The sequence below is a fragment of the Muntiacus reevesi genome, chromosome 8 (genome assembly GCF_963930625.1).
Source record: "Muntiacus reevesi chromosome 8, mMunRee1.1, whole genome shotgun sequence".
NCBI lineage: Eukaryota > Metazoa > Chordata > Mammalia > Artiodactyla > Cervidae > Muntiacus > Muntiacus reevesi.
In genome coordinates, this window is record NC_089256.1 from 35,822,670 (window position 1) to 35,834,312 (window position 11,643).

Sequence of the window (11,643 nt, forward strand, 5' to 3'; positions counted from 1 at the left end):
GAATAACAAGAGAGATGCAAAGAAGGTAGTGTGAAGTTGTGTAGTGATGAGCGATGGTGACTATGAAAACCTCCTTTTCTGGCCATGCCATGCAGCTTGTAGGATCTTACTTCAATCCCCAACCGTGGGTTGAATGCGGGCCACGCAGGAAAAGCACCGAGCCCAAACCCCTGGATGGCCAGGGAACTCCCCTGGAAAGGTATTTTAACACACACACACAAACCTGTATTGTCAGGGCTTAAAAGTGGTTAGATGTGGTATTTAAGAGACAGGGCAAAGCTGATGCTGACTTTCATAGGAAGAAAATACAAAAAAAGTGCCAACACACATGGCTAGTAGGAAAGCGCAGTGGTGTAACTGCTTTGAAAAACAGTCTGGTGGGTTCTCAAAAGATTAAATATAGGTACAGTATGACCCAGCAATTCCCAGCTATATGCCCAGGAAAATGAAAACATATGTTTACCAACACAGAATGCTCAGAGTAGCATTGTTCATAATAAAAAAAAAAATATGGAATTAGTCCAAATGTCTAACAACTGATGAATGGATAAATAAAATATGGTAGAGCCATACAGTGAAATACTAAGACAACCTAAAAGAAATGAAATGCCAATGCTACAGGTGAATGAAGCTTGAAACTTTACACTAAGCAAAAGAAAGCAGGCACAGAGGACTATATACTGCATGGCTTTATTTGCATGACATGTTTAGAATTAACAAATCCGTTGAGATAGTAAGTACTTGGGTGCTTTCATAAAGCTGGGAAGCTGAGGAGAAATAGGGAGAGACTCCTATAGAGTTTCTCTTTAATAATGAAAATATTCTAAAATTGATTGTGGTGATGGCTGCCCAACTCTGTGAATATAATGAAAACCACTGAACTGTCACTTTAAAAAGGATGAATTGTATGGTATGTGAATTATATCTCAATAAAACTGTTATCTAAAAAGTGCCAGGGGGACCCACCCCAGCCACAAGGTCCTCAAGGATGAAATGCAAGCCTTGATGTAGTAGGAACTCAGAAAAAATATTTATTGAAGAAAAATCACATGAACAGGTCAGAATCAAAGAGAAGACAACATTGTGTTACCATGCCAAGGATTGCACAATCCAGAAAAACAACTAAGTGAAGTGGAGATAGGCAAACTTTCAGAAAAAGAATTCAGAATAATGATAGTGAAGATGATCCAGGATCTCAAGAAAACAATGGAGGAGATGCAAGAAATGTTTACCAAAGACCTGCAAGAACTAAAGAACAAACAAACAGAGATGAATAAGGCACTAGAAAGAATCGATAGCAGAACAGCTGAGGCAGAAGAACGGATAAGTGACCTGGAGGACAGAATGGTGGACATCACTGCTGCAGAACAAAATATGGAAAAAAGAATGAAAAGAAATGAAGACAGCCTAAGAGACCTCTGAGACATTAAACACACCAGCATTTGCAATATAGGGGTCCCAGAAGGAGAAAAGAGAGAAAAAGGACCTGAGAAGATATTTAAAGAGATAATAGCTGAAAACTTCCCAAACATGCGAGAGGAGATAGTCAACCAAGTCCAAGAAGCACAGAGCATCCCAGGCACAATAACCCCAAGGAGGAACACACCTAGACACATAGTAATCAAATGGACCAAAATTAAAGACAGAGATAAAATATTAAAAGCAGCAAGAGAAAAACAGCAAATAATATTCAAAGGAACTCCCATCAGCGTATCAGCTGATTTCTCAATAGAAACTCTACAACCCAGAAGCAAATGGCATGATATATTTAAATGATAAAGGGAAGTACCTACAACCAAGAATACTCTACCCAGCAAGACTCTCCTTCAGATTTGATGGAGAAATCAAAAGCTTTCCAGACAAGCAAAAGTTAAGAGAATTCAGCACCACCAAAGCAGCTTCACAACAAATGCTAAAGGAATTTCTCTAGGCAGGAAACATGAGAGAAGGAAAAGATATACAGAAAATAAACCCAAAACAATTAAGAAAATGGTAATAAGACCATACATATCAATAATTATCTCAAATGTAAATGGATTAAATTCACCAACCAAAAGACATAGGCTGGCTAAGTGGATGAAAACATGTGTATGTATGCACTTCCACTTACCACATCACTCTGCTTGACCTCCCAATTCATGTGTAATTATTTTATATTGTTAAGTTAATCATGTTCCCATTAAGGCTTGCAGTTGTAATTATCTTTTATTTTTTGCCTGGCTATTAATTGTGAAAACAAACATCTTTTGTGATTATGTAACTGTTACTCAGTAAAATTGTATCATGATTGGTCAACAGAGAAATAATAGAATTCTATATCACCAAAACTACCATTTAATAAAAAAATGTGTAATCACTTTTTAAAATCCAGATGCATATCAGCATTATCTCAGAACTTTTTGAAAAATACAAATGCCCAGGTATTGCCTTTTTTCTCCAAAGTTCCAGATATGTTTCTAATGAGCAGTCATGTTTAGCCAGACTATATGATGAGCTTTTACTTTTATCTAGTTTGTTTCACTTTTTCCATTTCCTATTCAGTGCTCCCATTTCACTTAGTGTATGTTTCCCAGTTCCTCCATCTCTTCTTTTTTTTCTTGATGTTCTTTCTCAATATTTTATCAAACAGAGTAGAAAAGCTTTTGTATAGATAGATAGTATGTATAATATACATATTTTAGAGAACTTACGAATTTTTGCCTAACTAAAAAACTTACGACATTTTGAATCCACTTGTTTGACTTAGTATGAACAGAAAGCTAGATTTCTAATTTTAAAGAAACAGATATGCAACAAGCAACAAAGGTTCACTGTATAGCACAAGGAACCATAGCCAATATCTTTTAATAATCTGAAATGGAAAATAACCTCAAAAGTAATATACGTGTGTTTGTATAACTGAATCACCTTGCTGGGCACCTGAAACACTGTAAGTCAAATGTTCTTCAATAAAATATATATTAAGAAAAAAAAATTAAAAAGGCAGAATCAAGAAGAAATAGAACATCAAACAGATAAATCACCAGTAGCAAAATTAAAACAGTAGTCAAAAAACTCCCAAGAAACAAAGAACCAGATGGCATTACAGTTGTATTCAACCAAACATTTAAAGAACATTTAATACCTATCATTCTCAAACTATTTCCAAAATATGAAGAAGTAACACTTCCAAACTGATTGTATGAGGCTAGCATTACCCTGAAACTGAAAACAAGACAAAGCTACTACAAGAAAAGAAAATTAAAGTTCAATAGCCTTGATGAACATAGATGCAAATATACTGAGCAAAATATTAGCAAACAAAAATCAACAACACATTAAAGGAATCATATACCATGATCAAGTGGAATTTGTCCCAGGGATGCAAGGATAGTGCAACATCCACAAAGCAATCAACATAAGACATCACATTAACAAAACCAAGGATAAAAATTGATTGTCCCAATAGATGCAGAAAAAACATAGAAAAAACTCAGCAACCATTTATGATAAAAGCTCTCAACAAAGTGGGTATAGAAGGAACATACCTCAACATAATAAAGGACATATTTGACAAATCCATAGATAACATCATACTCAATGGCGAGAGGCTAAAGCTTTTTCTCTAAGATCAGGAACAAGACAAGGATGCCCATTGTTGTCAACGTTTATTCAACATAGTATTGGAAGTCCCAGTCAGAGCAATCGGGCATCAATAAATTAAGAAAGAAATAAAAGGCATTAAAATAAAAGGTAATCAAATTGGGAAATCAAAAGTAAAGCTGTCACTATTTCCAGGTTATGTGATACTGTACATAGAAAACCCTAAAGATCCCACCAAAAAAACCAAAAACTGTCTAAAGAGAAAAACAAAAATAAAAAAGCTGTCCTAAATAACAAATGAATTCAGTAAAGATGCAGGATACAAAATTAATACACAGAAATCTGCTGCATTTCTATATAACATTAACAATCTATCAGAGAGAAAAATTAATTACAATTAATTCCATTTTTAAGTACATCAGAAAGAATAAAATTCCAAGGAAAAACTTTAGTAAAGGAGGTAAAAGCCTTGTACTCTGAAAACAAAGATACTGATGAAAGAAACTAAAGACAGCACAAATAAATGGAAAGATGTATCATGCTCATGGGTTAGAAGAATGAATGCCATCAAAATGGCCTTACTACCCAAAGCAATCTGTATATTTAATGCAATCCTATCAAAACACCAACACCATTTTTTGCAGAACTAATAAGCCTTAAATTTTTTATGAAACCATCAAAGACCCTCAATGGCCAAAGTAATCTTGAGAACGAAAAACAAAACCAGAGGCATCAGACTCCCTGAATTCAAACTATATCACAGAGCCACAGTAATCAAAACAGTATGGTTCTGATAGAAAATAAACACATAGATCAACGGAACAGAATTGGGAGTCTAGAAGTGAACCCAAGCACTTATGGTTTATACAAGGGGAAAAGACAGCCTCCTAACTAAATATATGGTATTGGGAAAATTGGACACCACTGTCTCACACCTTATACAAAAATAAATTCAAAGTGGATTAAAGACTTGAATACAAGACTGGGAACCCCAAAACCCCTAGAAGAAAACATAGGCAGTAAGCTCTTTAAAAACCATTCTTAGTAATATCTTTTCGAATCTGTGTCCTCAGGAAGGTTGACAAAAGCAAAAATAAACAAGTGAATCATATATCAAATTATAGGCTTCTACACAGCAAAGGAAATCAGTAACAAAATGAAAGGCAAGCTACCGAATGGGATAATATATTTGCAAATCATATGCTTGGTAGGGGGTTAATACCCAGAATCTCTACATATAAACTGACGTGTTGTTGCTGTTTAGTTACAGTCATATCCGACTCTTTGCAGGCCCCTCTGTCCATGGGATTTCCCAGGCAAGAGTACTGGATTGCGTAGCTATTTTCTCCTCCAGAGCATCTTTGCAACTCAGGGATTGAACCTATGTATCCTGCTGGACAGGCAGATTCTTTAAAACTGAGTGACCTGGGAAGCCCAAAAGAACTGATACAATTTAATTTTTTTTTAATTATTAAGAAATGTGCAGAAGACCTGAACAGACATTTTTTCTGAAGAAGGCATACAGACGACAAATGGTCACATTTTTTAAAATGCTCAACTTCACTATCAGGGAAATGCAATCAAAACATAATGAGATATTATTACCTCATACCTACTAGAATGGCTGCTACTAAGAAGACAAAAAATAACAAGTGTTGGTGAGGATGTGGAGAGAAAGGAACTCCTGTTCATTGTTGGTTGGTGTTCACTCAGTCGTGTCCAAATCTATGACCCCATGGACTACAGCATGCCAGGCTTCCCTGTCCTTCACCATCTCTGGAAGCTTGCTCAAGCTCACATCCATTGAGTCAATGATGCCATCCAGCCATCTCATCCTCTGTTGTCCCCTTCTCCTTCTGCCTTCAATCTTTCCCGGAAAGAATCTTTTCTAATAAGGCGACTCTTTGCATCAGTGGTCAAAGTATTGGAGCCTCAGCTTCAACAGTAGTCCTTCCAATGAATATTCAGGATTGATTTCCTTTAAAATTGACTGGTAGGAATGTAAATTGGGGGAACCATTATGGAAAACAATATAGAGATTCCTCAAAAAATTAAAAATAGAACTACCCTACAATGCAGCAATTCTACTTTCGAGAATCCAAAGACAACAAAAATGCTAATTTTAAAAGATATATGCACCCCTATATTTGTTACAGCATATTTAAAATAGCCAAGATATGAAAGCAATCTAAGCATCCATCAACAGATGAATGGATAAAGAAGATACGGAATACACACACACAGGCGGGCTTCTCGGGCAGCTCAACTGGTAAAGAACCCACCTACCAATGCAGGAAACACAAGAGATACAAGTTCAACCCCTGGGCCAGGAAGATCCCCTGGAGAAGGAAGTGGCAACCAGCTCCAGTGTTCCCACCCAGAAAACTCCATGGACAGGAGCCTGGCAGGTTATAATCCATGGGGTTACAACAGAGTCAGACATGGCTGAGCACACACGCGTGCACATGCATACACACTCACATACACAATGAGACATTACTTGGCCATGTAAAAGGCTGAAATCTTGCTATTTGTGACAATATCAATGGACCTACAGGGTGTTATGCTGAGGTACATAAGTCAGACAGAGAAAGACAGATACCATATGCTCTCACTTATATGTGGGATAGAAAAAGTAAATACAGATTCATAGATACAGAGAATAAACTGAATAAACTGGTGGTTGCCAGAGAGGAGGAAGGCGGGGGGGATAAATTATATAAGTGGAGGAGATTCAGAGGCACAAGCTTTCAGTGATAAAATAAGTAAGTCATGAGGATGTAACACATAGAATATGGACTATAGTTTAAAATATCATAACTTTAATTGGTAATTAGACTTACTGTGGTGATCGTCTCGTAATAATGTCAAATCACTATGTTGTACACCCTAAATGAATATAATGTTGAATGTCTTAATACTTAAATTTTTTTAAAATGACATGTAGCACTTCTGTGCGGTGCCAGCTTTGTGAAGCTGAAATCATGCTTCCCAGAATTTCCTTCCCCATGGGATTCTAGGTTAGCACTAGCCTCTAAAGAAATTCACACAAGATTTGGAAGGCAGAAATGAAGCAGAATCCACTGTTCTTTGAGGGTCAGTGTAGAGTCCCTGGTACTGTGGCAGCTCCTTCATCGTCACTGACCTCTGACCTGTCTGGCTGGCACAAGCAAGCACCCAGATCTGTAGCTCCTCCCACTCCACTGGTCCTCCCCAGCTGCCCCGGGTCCTGAGCCAGCTGTGAGCACATCTCGGTGATGAAAGACACCAGCTTTTCCTGCAGATCTAAAGTCTGGCTTTCCCACAAGCCAGCCACTTTATGAAGACTGGAGGCAGTGAAGGACAGACACGGGTCCTAATAGGAGAGATGGACACGGGTTCTAACTCACCTTCGTGGGCTCTCATTTCTCCTCGTTGTTATTTGCATCTAGTCTTCCGTCCTGATCGTAGATCTGGCTGAATCTCAGAGACTTCCAGCTGAGTACCAGAGGCAGAGACATCAGCCTGCATAGCCCGTCCCACCAGCTCCCAGTCACAGAAGATCCAACTCAATAATAAATCTCTTATTCTATGTCAAAACCTGACTGATATACAAGATGGTAGCTATGTGACAAGGCACTGAAATGAAACTATTTCAGACTCAGTTGTACTTAAGTGTGACGTCATCCATAAACTTTCAGAGAATAAGTAATAACGAGGTATCTAGAATAAAGAACAAATGACTCCAAAAATAACGAAGACATTCTTCTATCTGTAATCCTTTAAGCATTCCCTTGCATTCAAAATAAAGTCTAAACTTGCTTATATAGCACAAGAACCTTCAGTCACAACTCCACTCTCCAGCCAAACCAAGACGATCTGCAATCACTCAATTCTTTCTCCTCTCCTCTCTTCTCCTTCCCTTCCATCCCCTCCCCTCTAGCTCTCCTTGCCTGCCTGCCTTCCTCCTTCCCAACCTTCTCATAAGCTCTTCTACCTATAACATCCTGCTCTTCCATCTCAAACACACACACACCCCTCTTTCTCCTTGTTAATATAATTTATACCTTACCATCTTTAGGGTACTCTACCTGGCTCCAAGAATTTAGTTTGAAAGTAGTTCCATAAGCATTTCTTCTTTTCTTACCACCTGGCTTTTCTATCTTTCTCCTTATCATCACCTCATCTTTGTCCTTCTAATTCCCAATAATTTCTCAGAACTTGGATGCTACTGCTTCCTAAAACTTACCCTAGACTACATTAAGTTCCCCTTCTATGAGACAGGAGGCAAATAGGTGGGGAAACAATGGAAACAGTGACAGACTTTATTTCCTTGGGCTCCAAAACAGAATCACTGCAGACATGAAATAAAAAGATGTTTGCTCCTTGGAAGAAAAGCTATGGTAAACCGAGACAGCGTATTAAAAAGCAGAGACATTACTTTGCCAACAAAGGTCTGCCTAGTCAAGGCTATGGTTTTTCTCACATCATGTATGGATGTGAGAGTTGGACTGTGAAGAAAGCTGAGCGCCGAAGAATTGATGCTTTTGAACTGTGGTGTTGGAGAAGACTCTTGAGAGTCCCTTGGACTGCAAGGAGACCCAACCATTCCATCGTAAAGGAGATCAGCCCTGGGTGTTCATTGGAAGGACTGATGCTGAAGCTGAAACTCCAATACTTTGGCCACCTGATGTGAAGAGCTGAGTCATTGGAAAAGACCCTGATGCTGGGAAAGATCGAAGGCAGGAGGAGAAGGGGATGAGAGAGAATGAGATGGTTGGATGTCATCACTGACCCAGTGCACATGGGTTTGAGTAAACTCCAGGCATTAGTGATGGACAGGGAGGCCTGGCGTACTACAGTCCTTGGGGTTGCAAAGAGTTGGGCTCAACTAAGCAACTAAACAGCAACAACCTCTGAGTCGCTCTTAGGAGTCTTTGTCACACCACATCAGAGTTGTTTGTTTAACTGCCACCCCTAGTGGACACTTCACTCTCTGACTGCCCTTTGTGGTGGATGCTGCGAGGTCCTGCCCAGATATCCCCTCAGTAACAAAGAACTCAGTCCTGCCATTAGTGGGAAAGCTGCTGGTAGAGACCCAGGTGCCACCAGCCGCTTTGAGACTACAGGAAGCAAACGCCAAGAAGGACCCCAGGCCCAGAGTTGCAGCCCCTAGTGGGCAACCAACAGTGATACAGGTGTCTAGGTCCAGCCCTCCTGCCCAGCAGATGGCAACTCTGCAGGGTCCCTCTTCAGACCTCCTTGTGTGCCGGCTGTGGTCTCTACGGAGCCGGCCTCACAGTTCAGCTTCCCCATCTGTCCCCTCCAGTCCTTCCCCACCCCTTCCACAGATGCCGATTCTAAAAACACTCCCAGTAAGTCTCTTGCATCCTAATACCTGTCTCAGAGTCTGTTTCCCAGGGAACCTAATCTCAAACACCCTTGTCCCCCCAACCCTTAGCACAGGGTCTGTAATGGGGTGCAGCAAACCCTGGCTTATTAAATATGATAGAGATGGTGAAGCCTTCCATAGTCCAGAAACTGTTACAAGAGGGTAACGAAGCTGAGGGACTACCAGTCAGCTGCTTCAGACCCTTCAAAGGATCCCCAGAAGCCTGAACACATGTAGATCCAGAGTTACACAAGCTGACCCACCTGCTCCAACCTTCAGGATGTCACTGCAACCTCAACCAGTAGCTCCTCGAGGCTGATTGAATCATACAGGGACACCCGGCCAGGTGGAAAGAATCAAATTCTGACCAAATTCAGCATTTCTGAAAAATTACTGGCAAATTAACTAAAATATTCTATTCTTAAATGGCAAAAGAAGAAAAGGACATTCTAGTAAGAAAGATGTTAGTGAAGGAAGAATCAAAAAGAAAGTAAAAAATAAGCATTCTTCATGGTCAGTCAGCAATAAGAAGTTCAAGCTGCCTGAAATTCACCACAGAAAGTGGTGGAGAATGAGGTGGGGTCAGATAGGGCTGAGTTATAATAGACGGAGAAATTAGGTTTTTTAATATATAGCATCAAAATATCTTAAACTTTCTTTCAAGTTGATAATGACATTTATTTACAAATCATATTATTGCCTTTTAATTTTGATTTCATTTTCCAAAGAATAATTTCCCATTAGAATTATTAAATTAATGTTTCCTGAGTTACTCCCTCTAAATCTAATCTACTCCCAGAGATTGAGTTATCTTTTCAGCATATTAGGCTCAGATACTTTCTTACTTAATTGTCATTTAATGCAAAAAAAATTAAGTCTATTAATAAGCAGAAGAAATATGATAGGCGAGTGAAGGCAAGGCTTTATTGTGACATTAGAGCAATAAAAATCGATATAATAGTCTAATTTTGAATACTGTGAATTCTGTTGGAAGGTAAATATTTACAAAATAACCCTATATCCTTCAAAAACTGTGTAGTACAGAGGTTTACACTGACGTTTTCCAGCATCCTATCCATGTGGTTGCATCTAGTGAGACAAATAGCATTCATTTGGGTCTCCATCATAGCAGCTGCTATGACCTAAAAGTACATTGTGCAGTTATTTCTACATCTATCTCACTACCTGCCTAGAATACCAGCTCCATAGGGCTGGAATCATGTTTGTTGTTGCTGCTGTCTTCCCGTTTTATCTCTAGCACCTAATAGAGCATCTCTCTCACAAGTGACACTCAATAACTAATTGGAGAACAAGAATGAATGATTGAGGAACAATTGTGAGCAGAAAAAAGGTCATTTTGGAGGATTTCAGTCACACTGCTAGCAATCCGAGAGATACCGACAAAACTGTTGGAGTCGTGAAAACCTTGGTGTTTAACTTTGATCACATCTTACCAAGTTCAGTTCGGCCCAGGTGCTCAGTCGTGTCTGAGTCTTTGTGAACATCTGGTCAGAGGGAATGGTGAAAAAAAACATGTCTGTTTAACTCTCATATGCTACTTGTGCCTGTGCTGGATTGCCATCCCATCAGTGGGGCAGAGCTGGGGAAAAGGAGACTGGATGATACATGAACTCTTTTTATGAGCTCGGGATTTCCCTGGTGGATCAGACGGTAAAGTATCTGCCTACAATGCGGGAGACCCAGGTTCAATCCCTGAGTCAAGATCTCCTGGAGAAGGAGATGGCAACCCACTTCAGTATTCCTGCCTGGAGAATCCCATGGATGCAGGAGCCTGGTAGGCTACAGTCCATGGGGTCGCAAAGAGTCAGACATGACTCAGCGGCTTCACTTCCACTTTCACAGAAACCCAGGGGTAACTTAAGCAAGGAGGAGTTAAGCTACCAAAACAAGAATAAACAAGTATCTCTACTGGGACTTTGACTGGAATACAATTATAGACCAGCTTGAGGATATCTAATTTATTGACTACATTGAAACTCCTAGCTATAAAAATTTGTTCTCTCTTCACTACAAAATTATATATGTTTCAATGAATTTTTTATATTTTTCTCATAAAGGTATTGCATGTCTATGTTAGATTTACTTCTAGATTTTTCTATACACATGTACACACAACTGTGTCAATATGTAATATAATTAAAAAATTATATATTCTAAGTGGTTATTTGATGCATACATGAAAACTAAATTGGACAGTGTATGCTGATTTTATAACAACCTATATCATCCAGTCATAGACGTGTAACAAACCACCCCGAAACTCACTGGCTGTATTCCTGTGCGTCTCTTGGGAGAAGAGAAGATATATACAATCTTTCGTGTCCAGGAGATATGAGCTGTTTGGTCCATTATCTTGTACAGAGTATAAATCTGAGGAATTGGTGGGAGGACTTCATCCTCAGCCCCAGTCTAAGTGAATGGGGGACACAGAAGCTGCATTTCCCAAAGTAGCCACAATCGTATCTCCCCAGTAGGCTCCTCTAAGGTGTGACCTACGACAACTCGTCAAGAAGTGGCACTTACGTCCCCTCCCCTTGAACCCGGGCAGAAGTATGAACGCTTTGGTGAATGGAGAATGGCATAACAACCCCGTGACTTCTGAAGCTGGGTCATAAGAGGTGCTGCAGCTTCTGCCAGGCTTATGGGGATTATCTGCACACCAAGAGCTC